Source organism: Helianthus annuus, chromosome 16 (assembly GCF_002127325.2).
Source record: "Helianthus annuus cultivar XRQ/B chromosome 16, HanXRQr2.0-SUNRISE, whole genome shotgun sequence".
Lineage (NCBI taxonomy): Eukaryota > Viridiplantae > Streptophyta > Magnoliopsida > Asterales > Asteraceae > Helianthus > Helianthus annuus.
Window position 1 is genome coordinate 111,978,300 of NC_035448.2, and position 24,060 is coordinate 112,002,359.

Below are 24,060 nucleotides of genomic sequence, written 5' to 3' on the forward strand. Positions count from 1 at the left end.
TATGAATTAATATAACAAGTCAAGCAATGAACAAGAGATAGCTATGAGGACACTCAATGGAGCGTTCATGACAAAGCAGAAAATCATCGATCAGTACATTGAGAAATGTGCCGAACTTGAACAAAAATTGGAAACTCAGAGGATAGAAACTGAGAGGGTAAACAGGTTATTGAAAAGTTATTCATGTGCTTCTTATGTAATTGACAGGATTTACCCTACAGTAGAAGGAATGGAAGCATTTGAAGAAAAGAAATTTGATGTAAAGAATACTGGTAAGAAACATAGTACTAGTTATACAAAGTGTCCACCGCCGCTTGAAGAAGGATATTCTCCCCGAAATCCTAATTCAGAAAGAGTCAAAAAGGCAACCAATTTAAAGTGGGAATCTAAACCTAAACCCTAAACCTTTAGATGGATTGCCAGACAACATTGATGTCACTTTCACTGCGTCTGACACTGATCATGAGTCTGAGTTAATAAAGAAAGTGGTTGATCAGGTGTTGGATAAGGATAAAGAGTTAGAGTCAAAGTCAAAGTTTGATACTTCAAGTCCAACAGTTGAAAAGGGCAAAAGGGTTTACAATAATGATTTTCTGATATCAAAAAATAATTTGAATGACGAAACATTCAAAGTAGCATATACTTTGAATGACTCCGACAAATTATATTCTGATGAAGAATTTCCAATAAGAGGTGTTAAAACTGAAATGATTAAAAAGGTTTTCAAATTAACAGAAATTAATATTTCTGAAATAAAAGATGTAAATCTTACTGAAAAACCTAAAAAATACACCTCAAGAGTTCAACAAAGATTAAACAAGAAAAAGGGTTACAGTTCTGGTTTTTTGTTATCAAAAGAAACCAAACCATAACAGTAATTTCAAAAAGAAAGGCTTAGGTTTTATTCCACCTGAAAATCATAAAAAAGAGAAAAATATAAACCAACAACTAAATTTGTTTCAGGAGCAAGTTCAGAAGAAGAAAAGGAGAAACCGTTCTGGAAACAGTCAAACAAGGAGTTTCTCGCTGAAAAGCAAAAGAATGTGATGATGGAATCTGATCGAGAGTTGAAAATAGAACCTGTTATCAATGTAATAAAGTTGGGCACATTGCATGGAACTATCCAAAGGCAACCCAATCAAAACAGGGAGTCTCTAAAAACTTGATAGAAAAGTTGGTTGATAATGAACCACCAACCGAACAATTTAAAGTGTTCAAAAATTCAAAATTTGAGGTCGGTGAGAGTTCAACACATTTTTACAAGAGAAGGGAGAATCTTAACAACCAAAAGTGGGTTGTTAAGAAATCAGATGATAAATCTGGCGATGAGTTTGTTTCTTCGGAAGTAAAGGAGCCACTTTCTGGCGATGAATCTGATTCGTCAAAGTCAGAGGAGCCACCAGTTGAGTTAAAAAGTGATAATTCCGTTCCGACAATGGATGATGAAAATTTTCCACCATTATCAAACGGAAACTTAAAGCAAAAAATTGGCAAACTTGAGATTTCAAATCAATTCTTTTCTGAAAGGAAAGATTTGATGTTGAAAAAGCCTTTAACCCTAAAGTTCTAAATATTTTTGGAAAAATGGTTGACGGGAAGGTCAAAGGGGTAAAGGAATTTTATGAAAAGAATAAGAAAGGAAAGAAACTGAGTGATGATGACTCGGAATCACCCAAGGACCATCAGGCTTGGGTGAATCTCTTTAACTGAAAATCCTGACTTGCCGGAACTCCCAAGTTGGTAATCGTGGAGCATGAATCGGCATCATTCTTGAAAAATGTTTGTTGTGAATTTCTCAAGCTCGCAAGTGTGATATTTCGACCTACAAGTGGTTAATCAAGGTCATTAAGTTGAACTTGATTTAACTTTCTTACAAGTGGTATTCTTAAAATTGAAAAATGTTTTTGTTTTGAAAAATGTCAAGAAATAATTTTTACAAGTGGATAAAAGAACAATGTGATGGAACCCCATGTTAGTGAAATGACAAACAAAACTAATTTTCCGGAAAAACCATTTTGATTAAAACAAACTTTAGTGTTTTGAAATCATAATGGGAAAATAGTTTGTTGTCAGGGGGAGTTCTGATTGTTTAAGCCAAGTGAATGGTGAATTGAAGCAATTCACATCAGTTTGTCATTTTATTTGTACAGTTTATTGTTTTCACTTTCAAATTTTCCTGGAAAATCAAAAATTGAAACATATTTTTGATTTTAGGGGGAGTAAAAAATTTAGAAATTTTGAAAAATCCAAAAACATGATAAAATAGAAAAATCCAAAAACATCGAAAAATTAAAAATGAGTTTTGTTGTGAAAAAGAGGAAATGATAGTACATCAGTAGACAATCACAGCATGCTAAAGAATTGGAAAGTTAAAAAGGTGATAAACGGTCTCACTGATGATATGCCAGTAGATTTTTACACATTAAGTAGATTGATTTCGAGATATAAACCTAAAGATCAATACTTACTTATTTCGTGGGAAACATCTCTCGGATATATAGGTAACCCCTGAAATCTTGTTTGAAGGGCTTTCTATTTCTGACATACTAGGTCTTTGTACATGATGATATCTAGGGTATTATACCAGGACTTCTGATTTTGCGGAAGCAATAGCCTAGTTCTCGTATAATATTTTGCACTACTTTAATCATAAATCTCACTCTCCGCATAAAAAATGATGAAACATTGAAAAATGCTAATCATGTGCTGTTGAAGAAAAGATCCCCAAACGGGACACACCTAAAGTCGAGCCATCATCTCTTTATCTGAACAGAAGTTCTAACCTGAGCTCTCATGGTCTCGCATTACCCGTTTACAGATATCATTAGTGTACATTCACCTGTAAGACTGAATATAGGAGTCTGGATACATGAGTATATTCTGAGGTGGGACACGCGAATAAGTTTAAGTCCATTAAAACTGATATGATCCTCTTACACATTCTCACAAAAATATTTGTGTGTAAATATTTCTTTACTACTTTTCATTAAAAACAAAAACCAAAAGAATGTGTTTTAGCATAAAATTTTGAAAAATCAAAAAGATTTTATTTCATCTTATTGTCGACAACTGATGTTGAAACGCTGATTTCCAAAATTCCGAGTGCCAAACATGATGAAGAACAGGGTTGGGAGAGTTTGTTTGAAATGAGAATTGATTTTGAAATGATTAAATGGTTCATTAATTTGAAATCAAATTTGAATGTTTCGAATACAAACGGTAAGCAGAGATTAAAATTGTTATAAATAAAAAACCTTACTTTTGGGTAGAGTTTATGCAGGTTAAAAGTCTGAAAAAGCTAGGTTTCGACTCCTGAGGACTTTCCGCATAAGTGTATGCATATTAGAGCCAGATTTCTGATCCTGTTGCTACGAAGAGCTAGGAGACGTATCTGAACCTGTGAAAGTTGTAGAACTAGATCCCCATGTCTAAGCCTGAGCAGAGTTTGAGCCAGGTTATGATCCTAGAACGAGAGCTATGTCAGATTACGATCCCGGAACAACTTAAGGGGGAGTCTGTTAGCAAAGGGGAGTTTGAAGATTGAAAGAGCCAGACTCAGATTCTGAAACAAAGTTCGAGATAGAAGCTGCTGATGCTGATAACTTAAGGAATCAAGAGATCTGATCAAGAGAATTATAAAGAGAATAGAATCAGGTCGAGATTCTGAGAGAGAGAAGAGAGAAGATTGAAGGATGCTTACATAGAAAGATACTTTGGAAAGAGCGAGAAGACTGATCAAGACTGAAGACTCGACACACTCACATTGAAGACTCGTCAACATCCAAGGGGGAGTTTGTTAGTGCATATGTCTGTCGACTTCGTCTTGTATCGAGTCATGTAATAGATTACATAGAACAAGACACGTAGTACAAAAGAAACGGGAAACAGGTCTGAACCAGCAGGTTCACACGAAGTGACCAGTTCATGCGAACTGGCCAGTCCGTGCGACCTGGACATCCCTATATATAGCGGGTCTTGGTTCTTCATTTTGAACATTCTGATTCCAAAGACGAAGTGTTGCCGAAGTGTCAAATAGTCTGTAAACACTTTCAAATGAATACAAACGACAGTTAATCTACTTCTGAGTGTATATCAAGCTGCAATGAAGAAGAAATCAATGAATTCCGCCTCTGATTTGGTCTAGAACTTTTCTAATCGTCTCGTTTGATCGATTCACCGATCCTAACACCAAAAATCACAATGAATCATCGGAAACGCCCCTTTAATATTTCGAATCTCTTCAAACAACCGAAGCTTCGAATTACCGACCACTGGCGCTACAATTTTCTTAGGTTCACCGAGGTTCTTGGATTGACTAATGGTGAGGTTTCTGACTTGTTACTGATTCAGGAGCACCGGCATCTATCTTTTCGGAATAGAGATCTAGTGTTTGAGTGACATTGATTTATCTAAGCAGGAAGAGGAGAATATGTGGTGGTGGTTCTTGTGGATTTAACCGAACGCGGCCGGGGGATGTAGATTACGATGAACTGATGATGAAGGTGGTTCTTCCCGACAAACTGATGGTGGTTGTTCCGAATTTGACCGGAGATATTGTCACACCCCAACCGATGGCGGAAACATCTAGATGAGACGAACAAATTGCTCAAAACTTCATAACACTATGTGACAATATAATTTAAATTAAATTTCTAAAAATGTCATACAAGAATCAAATATGAACAACATTGTTTCGAACATACATTGACAAAATAAATTAATCTAAGTGTGTTTCTAAGTCCACCTAAATCTTGTTTCTTCACTTAGCATCATCTTGTCTATCAAACTGCAACATGCATTAAATACAATCACAAAAAGTTGGCGAGTATACAAGTTTGATACATAGCATAATATAGATTAAAATTGATTAACGGCTCATATCCAACATGAATAATAATATGCAAGTTACTAATATGCTGAAACGATGTAACAATATGTTCAAACCCAAGAATCCAGCGCGTTAATATAGCTTATCCCAAAAGAGTAACGGGAGGTTAACATGTTTAACTTAACAATACCCAAAGTTTCGTGGGTGGTGCGTCAATCCTATAGCGCTATAATTGTTAAGGTAGGCTTGTACAAAGTTAATGAGCATATCAACATGAGAAGTTTACATAGCATATGAGATTAACAAGCAACATATAGTTTCATGTTCAAACATGCATAGAGAGTGATTCAAATAGTTTCAAGTGTTTTGTGTTTTTATATAGAATACACGTTGCACCCAAAAGTGTTTAAAAGTGAAAATGGGTTCGAGTATACTCACAAAATTGCATATGCTTTCCGATTATCCAATGTGACGAAGTTGTCAAGACTAGAAGAATGAACGTGCTTGATTTGGAGTTTAAGGGATGCTTAATTTGGGTTTAAGGATTTGGAGTTTAATATGTATGAAAATAGACTTATGAGGAAAATAATCATCTAGTACACATGATACTTGTTCTTGACACTATGAAAATCGAATGAGTTTAAATGTTTTCATGGGACAAAAGCCCATTAGAATCGTGACAAGTATTATGGTCGTTAGATGATGCAACCTACTATCTTGACAAATGACTACTAGTTCATCATCAAGAGTTTGTTTACTTGAATATATTATATAAGTTATATAGTTGTCATATTATCATATAAGTCAAGCATGTGGTAGGAGGATGAATCCCCCTTTTAGGAACCTCTTTGTAATTCACATAAGTCATGCATGAGATAGGAAGAACAAGTCTTCCATTTAGGTACCTCTTTGGTGTTTACCACTACACTTGTTGTCATAAACAATCAAGGAGGGTCATGAACAAACAATAAAGAATAAGTGTCACGCCCCGATATTTACAGCTCAGCCCGGTGGGCATGGTGGGGAGTATCGTGACGTAAGATTGGTCTCGTCATAGTCAAACATACATAGAAAAGCACAACGGAAGTCTTGGGATATAAAATGTTATTACAAACACAAATGTCTGAAAATATCAAAGTATTAAGTATAGACAAGCTTGTAATAATCCACAGGCTGATCATTAAAACAAAAGAAGTTTATCAGACTAATGGCTTATGCGAAGGAGTTGCAAGTTCCTCGTCTAACAATCTCGAGCAGCTTCCAGCCTATTTACGTATTTGTACCTGTCACTCAGCCTTTTGAAAATACGTCAGTTTTCACTAGTAAATACAATCAACCGACACATTTGAAAAATGTTTATAAAAATTTAGTTTAGGTGCACAAGGCACACAAATCTTCTATACTTGGGACAAACTATATCTCATGTTATCAGTTTTACATAACTTGCTCAACATACGGGGCCCGAACTATGTCGGTTCATGATTAACCGACACACCACTTATTCCCTTATTAGGAAACCCATATTGGGTAAAAATTTATTTAGTAATCCATATTGCATCAGTCGGGTGTATGCCTACACCCCGTGCTTAGGTCACGGTCATTTGCAATTAATGAGTCAAGGATATCCAGGACACGATCGCATTAACCCCAATGTTTCAGTCAAGCAATACGAATTAAAATGGGTTATTGAATTTCCTGACACATTGATCTTTGAATCCCATACCCGACCATGCGGTAATATTTTACCGTATCCCAAGCCCGTATAAGGGAAAACAGGTTAAGAGTATTTACTTGAGCTAGCTCCCGTCTTAAATAGCAAGATTTATAGTAACTAAGCCGTATTCAATTAAGTAAGCGCAAATACAATTTACCGGAAGGCTCTAGTCTGGAATGATGGTATAAATAACCAATTAGAATGCTAACGAGTCTTAATTAAGTCATAGACTTAGACCGGCTAGTTTTTAAGTATAAAAAAGCACGATACGCTAGATTAAGCGATGACCGTTATAGATTGTAATTTAGACCCAAAAAGTGTGAAGACTTGTATAATATGGGTAAACTAAATACATCCTGGATTTTGAAGTAAAAATGATAATGTTAAACCCGTTTCGGTAAACTTACGTAAACTAGTTACGTAAGTCTAACCGTACGCGTATAAGCGATATCGAGTAACCGGATGAGTCATGAACATGTGCCATATGCCAATATACTTTAAACAAGTTATAATATCAGTAGGATATCAACTTGTATGCCCGTTTAAGTTTTAAAATCAAACTATGCCTTGTAAGGGCGTTTTGGTCATTTTACGACGTATAAAAGAAACTCGTGTACAATCTGATGTTACGACCATAGAAATTCTTTGAAAAATTTTATTTACGATATAATATTAGTATGATATCAAACATATGTGTGTTTTATAGTTTAAAACCAAACTATGCTCCGTAGGGGCATTTTGGTAATTTCACACATAGTTTTGAAGGCTAATTTGGGAATCTAAGTTTGTATCATATACCTACTGTAAAAGTATTTAAAATGATTTATAAAATCAGTAGGTAACAAGTCTTGGTTGGTAGTTATGGTTTAAAACCATACTACGCGCCAAAACGGCGTTAAAGTCGTTAAATGACGATATGCGCGATGTTTAAGGAAAACTGATGCTATGATCAGGTCTATATGACTAAAATATATTAATTAATATAACATATCAGAAATAAAAATGTTTTGCATGAAAATTATGCTTTTAAATCATTTTAGGTGCAAAAAGAGCATTACCGTCATTTAAAGACATAATTCAAGAACGTACGCATAAACTCAGTTTATAAACTGGATTGATATCCCAAATTATCCTGATTATGATATTACATTAGTAGGAAATGAGTTTGGTATGAGAAATTATGCTTACAACCGATCTACGCGCCTAAAGGGCATTTTGGTCACTTTAAAGCATAATTTACGACATTCTATGCAAACTCAGTTTATGATCAGATTCGTAACATCAAAATATGTTAAACATGTTAACATATCAGTACCTAAATCATTTGCATGCTTATTGGTGTCTAAAATCTTATTTTCGCTAAAAAGGGCATATTCTTGTGGTAGTGCGTCAGCCAACTTATCAACCAACTCTTGGTCTGTTTTATCTATATTCAAACGCTTCATCTCTACTACCAAGTGACAGTACCTCTCAATCAACTCTTTTGTTGATTCTCCACTAATAGCAGTAAATATGTCAAATTCTTTTTTCAGTAGTGCCTTTTTGCTTTTGATAATTGCAGCACTTCCAAGAAATTTCATTTTAAGAGAATTCCAAATAGATTGTGTGTCATTCTGATGCTGTAACAGAACCAAGATGTCTTCCTTAATTGCCTGTTGCAATATACTGACCATTTTCTTCTCGGCTTTAAAGTTTTCTTGTTCAGCCGGAGTTAACGTGTTAAGTGTTTTTGGAAGACCAGCATCATTCGTAGGAACTACATATTTCGTTTCAACTTTCAACCAACATTCGAGGTGATTCGCCTGAACCCATGTGCGAAATCTATCCTGCCACCCCGAATAATCTTCAATGTTAAGCAGTTTCGGTGGTTTTTGCATGGTTCCTAACTCGTTCTCCATATTCACATTCTGGGCTATACTTGCTAGAGTTTGCACAGTCATACCACCTCCGAAAAACGCATTGTAAAACTCTTGGCTGTCCATTTTATACTTTGAAAATGTTCCGGAAAAAATTTCTAAGTTTTGAAAAATTATACTTTCTAGCGATCTGGACTTTCAAACGATCTAGGCTTTAAACGAATTGAATATCAAACGACCTGATATGTTTCAAACGAACTGGATTTCCAATCCGTGCGAAGTGACAAAAATCAGTTAAAAAAAATTTCAGTTCTTGCGAACTGATGAATTCACACGATCTGACCACCCAATTCGTGCAATCTGGTCACACTTTTCGAACTTTTCACGCAATCTGGTCCAATTCGTGTGAGCTGGACAAGATTTTCAAACGACTTGACAAAAATTCAAATGACCTGATAAGTTTCACACGATTTGGACATCATTTTCATGCGATTTGAACATTTTTGACATTTTAGATCAGTTTTAGTTCGATTTATGGTCTGTAACTTTGTACAATTGTTCAAAATGGTGTTTTACACACAATATCTAAAATTCAGTCCATTTTATCCGTGAATTCGTCTGAAAATCCAAGAAAGAGTAGAAGAATATGGTTCTAAATCATTCAAAACATTGATATCAACAGATTTGACTCTTCCTGAGCTCGGATACCACTTGTAGGATCGAGGATTCGTCCAATACAAGTCAATCTTTGTCAAATCTGGTCTCTAGAAAGGCGGAATCAGACTAGAAACCGTCAATCAGTGTTAGAATAGGAGTAGAAGAGTAGAAAGTCACTTTAAACATGTTTTCCATTCATATAAAACGTTTTCGTACAGAGAGAATCCGTCAGCACTTCGTGGCAAAGTTCTCTGGAAAGTTCTTAAAGAAAAACACAACTAACCTATTTATAGGTTTCCCAGTTTGCACGGAGTAACTCATCCAGTTCGCACGAACTGACATCTTCCAGTTTGTGCGACCTGACCCTCCATGTCACACCCCGACCACGTGGAACAACAAAACGTGGCAGAAACGTCGGGGAGTGTTGTAACAGAATCATTGTTTCATAACACATGGAAATTGAGATATTGTTTTATTGATTAAATGAACTCATTGTTCTAATACAATAAAATAAGTACAACTATGATCTTCCAAGTTTTAAAGTTGCTAAGGCACGAGTCCGTCCTAAATGTAGCATGTATCAACAATCATCTCAAGACAGCACCTGAAACATGTGTAAAAATAGATACGTCAGCATAAAAATGCCTGTGAGATACATAGGTTTTGTGAAAATAGAATTCATGACTTGAGTTTAAAGAAAACGTTTAATGACAGTCAGTCATGAACCTTATAATTTACTTTGTCTTGTAAACCATTTGAAAAACGATAAGATCAGATGATATGTATAATTAAATGTAAGGTTAAATGGATAACCTAGTAAAAATGAGTTTGTATAAGATGAGTTGTTGTAAAACAATGTCTTATGAAAAGTATGTTATTTGTATAAAGTGTTATATGACTTAAATTGAAATGATTCAAATAACGCTACGATATGTAGTACCATACAAACACTTATATATAGGAAGTACCATCGGCGTATCCACCATGCTTGTATCATATTACACACGCCTCGTTACTTAAGTCACTTACGCAAACCAAACCACCAATATAGAATGTTCATGTTTAAACCAATAGTCCAAGGTTATTGTATAACTCAAGTTAAATGTAAACCATGTAATGTATAAACAAAAGTTATGTATGGTAAGTGAAATGAGATTTCTTAAACCACAAGTAAAAATGTACAAAACAAAGTGTTTGAATAAATCAAAAGTTATGCTTTGTAAAATAATGTAAGGTTAAACGAATAACCCTATAGTAGCATATTAACAGTATACTTTGGATTTGTAAATAACATATTAAAAATATGTTTTGGTTTGTTGATAAAATGCATATGTTGGTTCTGTACAACACCACACATGAGAGTATATCAAACTATACTTTTTGGGAGTATATCAAAATATACTTTAAAGGTGCGATTTAAGAATTCAATCAGACCTAGTGCATCAAACTACACCTTTGAGACTATAAGGATACCACAAAGGAAATCCCTATTTGGATGGAGAAACAAATTGGTTTCAGACATTCCATGACAACAGGAATGGGGTGTCTAGTCCTATAGCGCTATATCATACTACCAATCGGTCTGGTGAACAAAATAAGTACTATTCCAACAATTACTTTTGTAATCTTTGAGAAATCAGTGTTTAAACGATAGATAGTCATTTAGTTTGTCAAAAGATAAATACTAACATGTATAATCAATTATACTTTGAAATCATGAAAATAACAGATAGGTACACATGCTTCACCCCAAAACAGTCGAAAACAGTAGAAGAGGGGAACTATGTACTCACCTGAGATTGCTTTGAAGTTCTTGTACAACAACCAAATAACACTAGAGACTACGGATATCAACGGTACCTAATATAGGTAACTAGGTTAATATACCGGACCTAAATCGGAGGATTGGATAGTATGCGGGTTCGTAAATCAAACGAGTATGGAGACTCGTGTAATATGGTTTAACAAAGCCTACATACTAAAACGAAACCTAACCTAAGTGCTCACGACCCATTACGACCCGTTTAGGTAGCTTATGCTACCTTAACGCGTCGTTCGCGTAGAACGTGTTTGGAACGCTTAACATCGTGACCATAAGGTATAACCTCGGAAGGTTACAGCTATGGTTACCTAATGTGTTTGGTCGGATCCTAATGATCGACCAAATGGGTCGGGTTCGAAAGTGTAAGCGATTGTTTAGATCGCTTACCTTACGACCCTATATAAGCACTAAACTAAAAGTGACGAGCTAAGCATGTTAGAACATGCTTAACTAAGTTTAGAAAACAGGTCTGGTATCAAAACAAACGGTTTTGATACCCACGAGTAGTTTGCTTACAAAATACGCAAGAATGCGCATTTTGGCCGAAACTACGACTCGTCACAGAGCCTAGATAACGTGGTAATCAGTAGGTATAGTCACTACGGACTATAACCATCGTGATCACGCTCACGTTATGAAGTTCCAACGAACTTCGTGTTGACCATAGGCTGGTCAACGCAGAAAGTCAAACAAAGCTTGACTTTCCGACTCGAAAAGCAAAAAAAGAACGAAAGAACACTTACAAAGGGTCCCCGAATGCTAATCTAGATCAAAATGGCTCAGGTATGAAACAAAGGTTCCAACTTAGAGCTTTAGATCAGATTTTGTGAGATTTTAACCAAAAGGGGGGGGGGTATTTATAGGAAAAGTAAAGCCGTTAGGATCGTTTCTTGAATATCGTGCCATGATCTTAAGCGTACACTTGTCAAGATGTTGTGGTGGCTCAAAATGACCTTATCTCTACAGATTGTGAAAGGGCATTGCCCTTTGGAGTGTTTGAAAGGCCAAGTTTGCAAGAAAAACAAAGTTTCTGCAACTGTAGGGGCCATACGGCCCGCATCAGGATCAGACAAAACTCAGGCGGGCCGCCTGGCTATGTCTGATCTGCACCAACTTTCAGAATTGGCAGTTTTGGTCCCTGTTGCATGTTTAAGCCATTTCCGACACTTCTAAGGCCCGTAAAGCTAACTTTAAGGCCCTAAAATGATGCCTAAACATTGTGGACATGAAACATGCTCAAAAATATGTCGGATGTTGGTTCGTTTGGCCGTACGATTGCGATGTTCGGTTAATTACGACGGAATGCGCATAAGTGCGAAAAACGATCCAAATGACGCGACGAATTGATTTTTCTTATGCCAAACACTAAAATAAATTATTTTAGTGCTTACATAAATTTTTGGATATCCGGATGTATTCAGAACGTAAGTTATGCGCGAAAGTGCAAACTTGTGCACTTTTTGACGCTTTTAGTCCCTGAATGACCCAAAAGTTTATTTTAGCACACCGAACACCTCAAAGCCTATTTCTAAGCTTTGTAAAGGATATTTAAGGTGTGTTTAACTTATGGTCATGTTCCAGAATGTCTGTTTTTGTACGAATTTTCATACTTTCGCAATTTGTCAAGTTTAGTCCCTGTAAGCGAATAAACTTGTTTTTGTCATACCAAAGCCTTCAAAACTTATCTCAAGTTAGGTATAGGTTATTTAAGGTATGTTAAGCCTATGTCACTATTCCGGAGTGTTCGTTGGATTAAACTGGTTATTTTTACGCCTCAGAGCGTGTATAACCCTCCAGAAAGCAATTTAAAGCTTAAAATCGAACAAGAGTTGATGTGTGCAAATGATACACATATTTTTACAAATTCCAAGTATGAAATACAATATTTCATTGGTTTGGCATTTGTTTGATGGTTGAAGTGACACAGGTGTCACACTCCAGGTCGTGCGAACTGGCCTTAAACACATAAACTTAACTTTTTCACACTATTACATGTAATTGACATGACATTGACTGATGATGCAGGCGATAAACATTATACATCAACAAAACTTAACTTATGTTTTGAATATTTAATGTCAATGGCATCATGGAGTTTGTTTTATGATCATGTAGTATGTTTACCATTCGTATGCAATGAGAACCTTTCAGGATCACACCTCGTGCTTCCGCCTTAGAAAGGGGGTGACAGATGTGGTGGTGGTTGCTGTGGATTTAACCAGAGATGCGGTGGTGTCTCGCCGGAGATGGTGAATTGATAAAAAGGACTAAATTACCCTTTTATGACCTAACTTAACAGAAAAATTAACTGGGTTAAGTGCCAAAGGACATATCATGCAAGATTTTGAAACAATAAGTACAAAACTCATCAATTTTAAAGATAAAGGACACCGCCTAAAATTAGGTATATAGATAAAGGACAAAACTTGAAATTCACTCAAAGAAATATTAAATTTTCACATGTGAAAATTGTTGAGCAAAAACAAATTGACCAAAATGCTTCTCAAAGAGTAGTTGGAATAAAGAAAAGAGTATCTAGGTCCCATTGTCGCGGTTTCTCGGCAGGTGGCGTTTGACATTTTTCGAACCGCGAAAGTTGACGAGAGCAGTTACCCGTAAAAAAATTTTAAAAACTATTTGAAATATCCTAGATTTATAATTAATATATATTATTTGATAGTTTAAAAAAATATTTTGTATATGCGAAAAATATATTAAAAGTTTTTTTTAAATATATCCGAATCCTAAATTTCGGATATCCAAAATTTCAGACATTTCACATTAGGAATTTCGGATAATGCGGATTCGGTGTCAGATTTGTATTTTTTTCACACCCCTGATATATTGTCACACCCCGACCAGCAGCGGAATAGATGATCGAGGTATGATTGGTTGATCCAAAGCTTATAACTTGTTTTTACGTGTTGTAAATAACCATCAATCTACATTGAACGTTTCACATAGCAAATAATCCAACTACAACAAATACGTATAAGACATTGTTCATAGCATTTAAACTTCATTAATCCGTTTCTTGTTAACTAAGGCCCCTCATATGTCCAATCTTCTCTTCATGTTTGTTCCCCTATATCATGTGTAAAAGTAGTTTTTTGATCAAAAAAGGTTGGTGAGTGAATCTCCTTGTTATTAGGAAAATAATATGTTTACTTTGCTTATTGAGAAAATGTGCATTAACCAATGTAAGTAAATATGCTGTATGTCACATGTCAAACCTCAACAATCTCAAACAAGAAACCAATCAACTCTATACAAATGTGCCCGGTATTATGGTGTGCTGCAAGATCTAAGCTCAATCAAACGGAGCCGACCTCGTATGTTTGGCAACGTCAAGTTCCACTCATAGGTAATGGGGAACAGACAAGCATATGATGATGTAATGGCTGAAATTCATGTAATGCACCAAGTTATAACAACCCGCACTTTCGCGCTTGATACTCTCGTTACGCCTGGCACCGAGATTAGGATCATAATGTAAACTATATCGCTTACTACGCTACATCGCATACTTTCGCACTACATCATTCATTTTAACACGCTATATCGCACTCACAACGCTTACACTTATTACGCTTTCGCTTACACTATTACATCACGTGAGTATCTAAAATACTCGCTCGCTCTCGCATCAACGCAACATAACTCAAAACGCGGTTACTTATATTTATATATTATTACTTAGGTTTATATGTATTAAAACTGGCCTTATCACATTTCCACGCAACGCGACGCCTAACGCCTCGCTAAAACACTTAACGTACTTAACTAATACGAACATAAGCATCAAACAATCAGCCGACACGCGAAATAGGAGAAATTCGCATGAAACTTAACATTTCGTACGAAATAACCGTTTCGTACGAAATGGTAGTTTCGTACAAAATGCTACCAGCCGCTACTCTCCTCTCTCTTCTCCTATAAATACTACACTTCGACATTCGTGCTCCCCTTGCTAATATTTTCGCACGAAAATCATTCCTAGCTCGTTTTTCTCTGTCCCAAGTAAGAAGGCTACCTTTTCCATGCAAATCACAACGATTTCTACAATGATTTTACACGAGTTTATCTCCGATTTCATCTAAACTTCTTTGTTTACGAAAACCTTCATCTTTTTCATAAAACTTTCTTATTTTAACTTGGATTCACACTTAACCGAGTATATTTGAGTTAGCTTTGGCTTCTCAAAGTAGAAACCTCGTTGTTTCAACTCACCAAGTGTTCAATCCTAAGAAAAACTGTTTTAAACTTGATTTTAACACTAAAACGAACCAAAGCCGACATATGTTTCATTCACCAAATAGTGGGACGAGGCGCTGTTGAAACCATCACAAAATGGACTCGAACTACATCCGTTTAAGATGAAACCTTAGTTCTGGTTGCACAAAGATGCAAGAACAGTCACTTGTGCAAACTGGACTGGCTCGCACGAATCTCTTTGGGTTCGTACGACCCAGTCCGAGTTTCCACAAATGACTCACTCGCTCTAAAGACCTCTACGGCACAAGGTTCGATCAATGGCCTAAGGCTGGAAGGATAAACACTCGCTTTCTCGAAGAATGACGCGAAGACACTCGATTTTGGACATGAAACAGGCATTTTCGCACGAAATCCCATTTTCACACAAAATCCCATTTTCGCATAAAATCTTATTTTCGCACCAAATCCCATTTTTGCACGAAAACATGTTTCGTACGAAATCACATTTCGTATGAACTGCCTGTTCTCCTGCACAACTCACTGTTCAACCGTTCAACGCAACCGAAGACTGATGCACTTCTGTTTCTACGCGCAGGCTAAACCGAAGCTCTCCTTACCTCTCCCCAGCTCTCGGTGTTTGCTGTTATGCACCCATTGTGAGTATACTTGTCCCTTTTTCGCTTTAAAAGCACTTTTAGGTGTAACATACGTTCATATCTAAACACACTTATCAAAACACACTACACACTCTAAACTGATTATCACACGCAAATGACTGACATACATATTTACATGTGATGCTTGATACATATGTGCTAGGACTTTTACTCGTTGATGTATCACCTTAGCTAGTATGGTATTATATGACACACCCCAACCGATGGCGGAAACATCGGGGTGTGGCACTGAGCGAAACAGATTGTCCAGAAGTTTCCATAACAACTATAATTACCAATTATTTAAAGTATCACGTCCCATACCGTGACATAAAAAGTAATATAATTATTATAGACAAAATCTAGTCAAATTGTTCTGCTCTGACAACTCAGATTTCAAATACAGACAATTCGTTTATTTGTTTCTAGACATTTCCTAGCCTCGATTTCACAGCAAGCCAAGCATCCAAACATCTTAAGCACCTGCCACATACGTTAAAGTAAAAGTCAATACACATAGTGTAAAGGTGAGCATACAATTTTAATAGATATAATAGAGTTCGAAATCATTTACGCATAACCAGCACGTACACAGTGTGAAATGAAGCACGTTAGTTATCGACATGAACCTATCGATGCCAATGACTACGGGTTGACTGCCTAAGGCAGTTCGTAATACACACTCACCACTGTGAGCCATGTAATTAATTGTCCTTAACAACCCCTGAGTAAACAGGTGCTGAGTCCAAACTATATTACTATCGTTGCTAAGGCAGGTAGACAACATTCCATGTGTAAACATAACAAACAAGCATTCATTAAGTCACGTATAACATGCGGTAACGGTTAGCGTTAAAGTATTGCGTAGTGTGTTCGATGTGATTTAGAATAAGTAACGAAGTAACACCCAAAAGTGTGTGAAGCAAAAAGGGATCGAGTATACTCACAGCGATGATGGATTGAAGGGAGCGCTAGAGTAGGATTAGCCTAATCAGAACGATAGCATAAACGATAAGCGGCACGTAAAACGAAGCAAAGTATCAATGGATCGGACGGTAATCCAATCGGGTGGCAATCCGATTGGGTGGCCGGTCGATCGGGTGACAATCCGTTCGGATGGTCATCCGATCGGGTGACCATGCGATTGGATTGTTACCTCGTTTGGGATTGGTGTGTTTGTGTATGATGGCTTGTCTTTTGAAGTTTTTGTTGTAGCATTTTGAAAACAGAGAAGTATCTTTACCCTTCAGGTCGGTCGATCGAACGACCGTTCGATCGGACGGCGATCCAATTGGCGAGGCTTCTCAGGTTGAGAACAAGTTCACCCAGGACGGTCACTCGATTGGATGGCTATCCGATCGGGTGGTAACCCATATGCATTGAACATGTTGAAAATTGTTTAAGTGTTGAAGTTCTAACATCACATGGTCGGGTGGTAATCCGATCGGACGACAATCCGTTTGATGTTCAAACCTCAAAAGTTGAAATAAAAGTTAAGTGTGGGACCCAAGGTGCAAGCCGATCGGGTGGCTGTCCGGTCGGGTGGCAATCCGATCGGACGACAATCCGATCGGATGACAATCCGTCCCAGTTGACCTGATCGTCTTCTTCCTTAGTTGTTTTGATAGTTTGCATTTTTTCGAGACTGTATGGTAACGTGTCAAACAACAGAAACCTCGTCAAGACCTAGTGACCCGATCAGATAGGAACCACCCTAGTCCGACCAATTAACTGTTCGAGACGGTGTTTCATGTTTAACCCGAAATTGGTATTCTCGTGGATAGAATCCAGATCTTGAACCAACACATCAACAAGAAGGAGTAGAAGATTATAACAAGCTCCGATTATATCGGTTTTGAGTGCATTGACTGTAAAAGAGTTGAAAGAAAGTTAGAAAACCATTTTTCAATCCTTTTCACCATGAATATGTTCAGATCTATGCAAGATCTTTGTTCGTTTATGTGGAAATCGTTCAGATCTAAATTGCTCTTGGTGGATTGAAGCCAAAACATGAAGTTCTTATGAACACCAAGATGACATCATCCTAGAACACCTCAAATCTAGTGATTTCACGGTTAAAATTTAAGATTCAAAAGATAGAAAGGTGTAGGAATGCGTGTAGATTAAGAAAATACAAGATTTAGGTGGAAAACTTACAAGATTCGCGAGAAATCGGAAGAAAAGTAGGCTGGAGCGAGCTGGTCGAGTGAGGGCTGCCAACATCAAGTGATGTTGACATATGAGGGGTATTTATAGGCTTTCCATAAAAGGAAAGTGGGGGAAGTGGTTGGTCGATCGAGTGGTAACCTGATCGGGTGGCAGCTCGATCGAGTGGCAACTTGATCGGGTGGCAGCCCAATCGGGTGACAACTCGGTCGGTTGGCCACTCGATTCGAGTGTTCGGCGCGACGAGTTTTGCTGTTTCGATTCGCGTGTTGTGCGTTGCGATGTGATTGAGTTTCTCATCATATTACTTTTAATCCCACCTACTATATCTAACATACAATCATCATAATTAACTTGCGTTTAGCGTTTGCGATTCGATTGCGATTGAGTTTCGATTGCGTTTCGATTAATCACCACAACATAAACATAAATAAACATGCACAAGTAACACATAAAGGCACACACACACGTAAAACAATATCCAAAATGTGTAATTTGAGTTGCGAGTGCGATTGTAGTGCGATAAAGCGATAAAACATGTGTTAGGACCGGTTTTGACTCCGAAACGATTGCGAACAAACGTGTGACGTGCGGAATCCGTACACGAACGTGACCGAACACACGAGACGTAATATACCTGTGATTCTATAAGAAATCTGAAATCATACAGCACCTTGAATCACTTTCTCTCTCTAGCCTCTCTCTCTCTCTAGATCTCTAGCTCTCCAAATCTTCTAATGAGCAAAAGTCTTAAATCTAACACTATAGATCCCTATTTATAGGCCAAGGTTTTAATGAGATTTCTCATTAATTAAAATATTGCCACCTTGCCTTTACTCTACTAATCACAACATAAAGTTTATTATCTTCAGTTTCTCGCTACGGCTCGGATTGACGAAGAACAGACTCCCCCTTGGATATTGCCGCAGTCAATCACGTAGTGTCTTGTCTTTCTCTCTCTCTCTTTGAGTCTTCTTGAAGCTTTAACACGTTTTCATCAACGTAGACTCCCTCTTGCTTGAACAGAATCCCCATGGATCTGTCTTCAGCTTCAGCTCCCCCTTTCTGTAGACTCTTTTCTTCATCAGGCTCCCCCTTTGTCAAGCTTCCGTGCTTTTGGGATCGACACCTTGCTTTCGTATACAAGCTCCTCTGGCATAGTTACATGACTCCTTGAATCCACGCTTCCTCTTGCGTTGAGCTCATCTTCAGACTCCCCCTTAGACTTCGCTATGGGGATCGTAGTCTGGTACAACATCTGCAATTCTCATACATTTATAAGTACAAACATTTTAAACATTCAATTGTCTAGGAATTGTAACCCTGGCTCTATTAAACTTTCTAAAACAAGATCCTGGCTTTAATATATAATAATATAAATATATCCAGAAATACTTGATTCACTCCCCCTATCAACGATCTCCATAGATTTGGCAGTTTTAGTAAACAAAATCCGAAACTGGCTCTTTTACGGATTTTAACAATATGAGCATCCAAATCCCTCATAGTTAATCATCCAAGTCCAACTTAATGACCTTGGAGATTTCACAAACTGTTTTTTATTTTTGATATTAAAACTATAAGTTTCAAATTAATGAACTTGTTTTAATTTGAGAAACACGATCAACATACTTAGATTTTGAAACTCAGCATCCCAGACATCGGTTGTCGAAAATAAAGTAAAATCAAATTTTTTTTTTGTATTTTTCTGAAACATAAAGCAGTAAAGAAATATTTTCAAACATATTTACAGACAATATTGTTGTTTGAGTTCGTGTCAGAGGATCATATCAGTTTATGACAAATCACTAGCACCGTCGAGCTTTAAACACTTTAAGTTCTAAACGATTCACTTAGATTGTCAGTATACTTGTCCACTTAATTTTTTACGCAAAGTTCAACTGTTTTGAGATACGGATTTAGTGTTTTAAGGACTTAACTTATTCACTTGTCCCACCACAGAATATACTCCCGTATCCAGACTCCTGTATTCAGTCTTACAGGTGAATGTACACTAATGATATCTGTAAACGGGTAATGCGAGACCATGAGAGCTTAGGTTAGAACTTCCGTTCAGACAAAGAGATGATGGCTCGTCTTTTGGTGTGTCCCGTTTGGGAATCTTTTCTTCAACAACACATGATTAGCATTTTTCAATTTTTCATCATTTTTTGTACTGAGGGTGAGCTTTAAAATTAATGCAGTGCAGAGCATTATACGAGGACTAGGCTATTGCTTCCGCAAAATCAGAAGTCCAGGTATAATACCCCAGATATCATCACGTACAAAGACCTAGTATGTCAGAAATAGAAAGCCCTTCAAACAAGATTTCAGGGGTTACCCATATATCCGAGAGATGTTCCCCACGAAATAAGTAAGTATTTGATATTTAGGTTTATATCTCGAAAACAATCTACTAAGCGTGTAAAAACCTACTGGCATATCATCAGTGAGACCGTTTATCACATTTTAACTTTCCATATCTTTAGCGTACTGTGATTGTCTACTGATGTACTATCATTTCCTCTTTTTACACAAAAAAAAAAAACTCAATTTTTGAATTTTATCATGTTTTTGGCTTTTTCAATTTTTCAAATGTTTTTGGATTTTCTAAAATTTTCTTACTCCCCATAAAATTCAAAACATTTAAAGAAAATTTGACAAACCGACACTAATAGCTTTATCTCGCCATCCATTTTCTGCTTCTCATGCACTGATTTGCAGAAAATATACTGTACCCCCATGATTGACAACCCATTGATTTTCGAGAGTTTGAAAACTGTTTTTCAATCTTATGAAAGTAATCATGTTTGTTCCGCCATGAGGGTTTCGGCATATTCACTTAACATATTTTTAAGTTTTTGATTTTTGACAAAATTTAAAAAACAAACATATTTTTGATTTTTAAATTTTCCATTTTTAGGGTTTTTAAAATATTGTTTATTTATGTATAGAAATCAACAAACTCCCTATTTCAACCATCTCAGGGTTCAGCAGCCTCCTCTTCTCGTTGTGCCAGGCTGCTCCGACACTCCTCTTGATGACATTCTGTTTTCTTCGGAAGCACCTGCACATTTAACTAATGAATCATTTGAACAATTTAGCCTAGGTCTGTTTGACCTTAGGCATTTCAACACAATATACATCATTTAACTTTGGAAAATCTTTGTCATTCTAAACAAAGACTTTTTCAACTTTGACTTCAACTTTTTCATCATTTACCGAAGCAATTTGTTTCTTAACAGACCATGTTTGACCTTTTGGAGTCCCTCGTTTGTAAAAATGTGAATCTTTTTGAACATTTTGATTTTGAACAACATTTGGTTTCCAAAACTGTTGTGGTTTTGTTGCATCGACATTTGTTTTCCAACTTTGTGTTGTTCTAAGTCTGGGTGTCTCTGATTTCCAGGTTTGTTGTGAGTCAGCCTTTGACATTTTCGGCTTCCAAGTTTGCCTTGAATCAAACTTGGTTGACTTCTGATTCACAACATCAGACTTCTTTTTCTTCTCAACATTAAGAGGTTTCAGATTTGGACACTTGCGAGCAAGATGCCCAGTTTGATCACATTTAAAACATGTTCTCTTGGACACATCTTTGACCTGTTGTTGCTTTTTCTGAGCATAGAACTCTTCATTAGACTGTCATTTAAATTAGAGTTCTTTCCCTTCCCCTGAACTTGTTCCATGAACAAAATTCATCTTTGTTTGATAATTTGGTGTTTTATTTTTCTTCCAGTTTTGTTTCTTTTTATAACCCAAACCAGCCTTCATGTTTTTCTTCTTGTAACCAGGTTTGTTATAAAAAGTTTTGTGACCTTTTCCAACTAACTTTGGAATTTCAGATTTTTCAATCTCAACCATCTTGAAAACTTTGTCAATCTTTTCTGAAATCACATTCTGAACCGGGAATACAATATCTAAGAATAATTTGTCCGATTCAATCATGGTATAAACCAATCCTTTTGAATCTTCATTCAAATTTTTCTCAGATTTTGAGTTTTTCAGATATTCTTCATGAAAACTACCTTCATTTTCATCATGTGATTCAGATTTACCTTTTTCAACCGACTCTTCTTTCAACACACTTTCAACGACCTTACCTACCACCTCTGAATCACTTGAATCATCAGATTTGGAATAGATTACGTCAATGTTATCTGGCAATTGATCTACCATGTTGAAAGCTTTTTCGACCTTCTCATCATCATAAAATGCAAACTTTTCCGGTGGTGGAACTTGATGAAATTCTGAGCCAATGCCCTTTTTGTTTTTCTCAGAATCATCATCACCCAGGTTTTATGTTGAAAATTCTTTCAAGCACACATGATGATGCATGATAACTATGTAACTTGTTGTTATCCTGTTCTAAATTAGCTATTTGACGCTTTAGCTTAGCAACATCCTCAATGTAGGAATTGACAACTTGTTGCTTTATTGAATACTGTCGCTTAAGCGTATCAGTTGTTTCAGAACAGTATTTCAATCTGGATTGAACAAGTTTCATTTGAGTTTTCACATTTTCATATGACTCTTTTGTAATGTGATATGCCAATTTTATTGAATCATATTCCTTTTTCATTTCTTGACATGCATTTTCCTTTTGTAAACACTCTTCTGTCATTTTCGAAACCTTTTCTTTTAAATTTACATTTTCTTTTTCTAAACTCTTACATTTTTGTGTAAGCTTTTCATCATTTTCTTTTAAAACCTTTTCATTGTCTAGCATTTCTTTGCATTTATTTTTGGAAACTTCTTCGATTTTATTGAATTCAAGATCTCTTGTTCCGAATTTTTCGTCTTTTTTAGTACAAGCACTGCACGTTTCCATGCATTTCTTGCACTGTTCAACAGTTTTAAGATTTCAGATTCAATTTTTACCTTAGTGATTGGCACTTCGGTGTTGTTTGCTGTTTCAGTCTTATCAACATCTTTCTTCTTTTCTTCTTCACCAACAACTTCATCACCATCATCACCAGCAACTAAACTCTCATTCTTTACCTCTTCTTTTTCTTCTTTCTTCATCATCTCTTCTTGACCAACATGCTGTTCTTCAGTAACAGCTTCTTTTTCAACAACTTTTTCTTCTACCTTCTCTTCCTCAGCTACCTTCACATCTTCCTCTTTAGTAGCTTCAACTTTGACTTCCTCAACAACTTTCTTCAAATCATCGACTAACTCTTCAACATTCTTTTTCATTCTCTCTTCATCCCTCTTCCTCAGACTCCCGGTCATCACGTCACGAATTATCTTGTCCAGCCTTTTCAGATAACCTGTTTTATCTTTCGCAATATTCGAATAGTATTCGCCGGACAGAGGAATTACTGCAAGAACATCATTGAAAACCACTTCTTTTCTGTGAACAACAGGATCACCATTTCTGTTGACATAGCAATCTCTCTTCTTGTCATATCTCCCACAGTACTTTGCATCTTCGTATTCTTCTTGCATTTTCTCAATTCTGCAGCCTGCAAAGAATCTTTCTCTTTCGGTTTTCTCACTCAGAATTTCTTCTCTGGTTTTCTCCTTGATTTCAGCAACTAAAGCATGATGTTTCCTCTTTGATATAGTTCTGCCATGAGCTGTGAATCGATCATCAACACGATCTTCTTCTGGAAGAATCTCACTCCAATCAAACCTTCGTTATCTTGAATTACTGCACTTGCTCTTGATTTCTCTTTGGGATTATTTTCAATCAGTTTCGGCTCTTCTTTGCTACGGTGGTAAATCGCCTTTCGATAATAATCATCATTGAAAGGTTTCTCAATTTCGTCAACTTCAGAGTTTTTGCATTCTCTTTTGAAATGACCTTTTTGCTTACATCTGAAGCAGGTCACTTTGGATTTGTCGAATCCCAGCTTTGTTGATGGACCACCTATTGACTGCTTCCCAGTAATCTCCATATACCTCTGAGCTCTTCGGATGCAACTTGCTAGACACAAGCGTATGTCAATGAGTTCCATTTCTGCTGGGTCGATCTGGTCGTAGTCTTCTTTTGTCAGCTCTAAGTTTCCAATTTTCCCAGACACTAAACCTTCGTATGACTCTAATACTGATTCCAGAAAACTCATTTATTGTTTTGCTGCATTGATGCTCATAGCTGGAGAATTCTTTAATTTCAGAGCAATGTTGCAGAGAACTTCTTCAGA